At 38.9% G+C, this 2548-nt stretch overlaps 1 non-coding gene across 1 annotated transcript; it reads right to left on the reverse strand.

Annotated features, from left to right (window-relative positions):
* Positions 1–1888: 1888 nt before the first annotated feature.
* Positions 1889–1961, reverse strand: Trnaf-aaa (transfer RNA phenylalanine (anticodon AAA)). Its single transcript has one exon. It is a non-coding gene; the product is annotated as a tRNA-Phe (tRNA).
* Between the last annotated feature and the right edge of the window lie 587 nt (positions 1962–2548).

The following is a 2548-nucleotide window of genomic DNA, read 5'->3' on the forward strand; positions in this document are numbered from 1 at the left end:
ATATATATATATATATATATATATATATATATATATATGAATAAACTGTACCTAGTAGTTTGCAGGATAGTATATTAATAATAATAATCAAAACAGAAATTAGTCAGACGTAATAAACCGATGGTGTCTCAGTTAATATATACCTTAGGAGTTGTAGAGCTGTATAGAAATTATCCCACTAACGACACCTTTGCAACTTCTAATTTTCACATTTATTATTTTTCTACTATTATTTTTATTGCCGTTATTATAATTATTATTATCGTTAAACACATACACACACACGCACGCACGTACACAGTTCCGCACACACATGCACACGCACATACAGAGAAACGTCGCACGCACGCACGCACAGAAGAGATCTTGTTATATAGATAAGGAGAGACACGCATTCAAATATACACACACATTCACACACAAAGTCACACACGCACACAGTCACACACACGCACACACACAGTCTCACACACACACACTCACACACACACACACACACACACACACACACACACACACACACACACACATCAAAAGGCGATGTTACATGTGAATACACTCATATTTCGCTATTGATTTCTTCTTAACTCGCAGCAGACGACAAATTGACAGAAAAGATCAAACAAGAATGTATGAATATGGGAATATGAGAATATGTAATTCCCAGAGCTTTCATAATGATATTAGTGATATAAGCCATGTTAAAATGCTATCATCGTTACGGAATGAATAAGAGGTTCACGATACAGGGTCATCGGACCGCCCTTTTTTTTTCTTTTTTTTTTTTTTCGTTTTTGTAAAGCAATGTCGGCTGAGGGCGGGGAATTGGCAGAATCGTTAGAGCGTTGTAGAAGAAAAAAAAAAGCCGAGCGTTATTTATTCTGGATCCTTACGTAGTGAGTTCAAATTGCGGTGAGGTCAACTGTGCCTTTCATCCTTTCGGCGTTTATAAAATGAAATCCGCGCGAAGTGGCGGGTTCTATAGAAGCAACCTTTCTTAGAAATCGTTGCCCTTGTCCCTAAATTAAAAACCAGAATTATACGATGGATTCCTCAACGCTGAGTTATATCAGCAACCCTCCGATCACCATCATACAAATTGCATACACACATATTATATATATGATACATTGTACATATATACATGTGTATGATGCCGCACACACACGCGCGCGCGCGCGCGCACACACACACACACACACACACACACACACACACACACACACACACACACACACGCACACACACACACAGAACGGCATATTGGTGCATTAACAAATAGACATAATGAACGGAAAACATCTTCGAGGGATAAATAAATCGAATATTGCATGGATTGATCGTCAGTTGATCTTCTCCAACGTCGTGCGTGTGTGTGTGTGTGCGTGCATATATTATTGTGTACAACTTGTCTTAACTTTGTCTCCAAGTCAAAAGACTCTCTCTTACATAGACATGTATGTATATATATATATACACGAACCTATGCTATTTTTTCCTGCTGTTCGATCTATGGACCTTATTTTTTTCCTCTCAATGTCACCATCTCAACTTTTTGATTCTTCTGTTCAGCTATCGTGTCCGATCGTTTTCCACCTAGCGGCTTACATTGCTTACACCCCTAGACTAAGGAGTGTAGTCGGAACGTATTGAAATTGTGATGATATTTGGTCAACAACTGAGGAGGGTGGGATCGTTCGCTTCTTTCCAACTTCCTGTATATTTCTTTTTCCATTCTCCACATAATTATATATATATATATATATATATATATATATATATATATATAGGTGCCACGCAGTGGGACTGAACACGGAACCATGTGGTTGGTAAGCAAGCTACTTACCAGACAGCCACTCCTGCGCCTAAAATATTATCAGCCGCCGGATGCTGAAACCCGGGATTGAACTGGGGACCTTTAGATCTTTAGTCTAACGCTCTCCCAACTGAGCTATTTCGGCTGAATATTTTTTTCATCATACCTAATGCACCTACTATGATAGGGACTGTTTCTGTTTTTAGACTCCACATTCAAGTTACCTCTATTTCCAGATCCTTGTTTTGAAAGTTTCTCCGTTTCTTTTAAAGAAACGTTGTCATCTGTTGGTATTGATACATCGATTAGAAAGCATCTTTTTTCTTTATGATCTCTGACAACTATATCTGGCCTATTGGCCTTAATTTCTCTATCTGTGTGTATTGGCATATCCCAGAGTGTGGTTGCTTTCTCGTTGTTATTATTATTATTATTATTATATATACACGCACACATACACATACATACACACACACGCGCGCATACATATGTACATACATAAATACGTGTATGTCCATCAAGAGCTGGGTTCATTAGTCACCAGCGGAGCCACAAGTGCAAAGTATAATTTTCGTCTGAGTGCATGATAATGTCCTTAATGGACGGTCACGAGTGGACAACCAAGATCTATGTATTACAACAAAAGCTGGCAGTCCAGACAGAGTTTCACCCCTAGGTGGACAATTCGTGACGGTTGCAAGAGCCTAGGCCAGGTAAAAACGAATTCACTGT

This window comes from Octopus bimaculoides, chromosome 15 (assembly GCF_001194135.2).
Source record: "Octopus bimaculoides isolate UCB-OBI-ISO-001 chromosome 15, ASM119413v2, whole genome shotgun sequence".
Classification (NCBI taxonomy): Eukaryota; Metazoa; Mollusca; class Cephalopoda; order Octopoda; family Octopodidae; genus Octopus; species Octopus bimaculoides.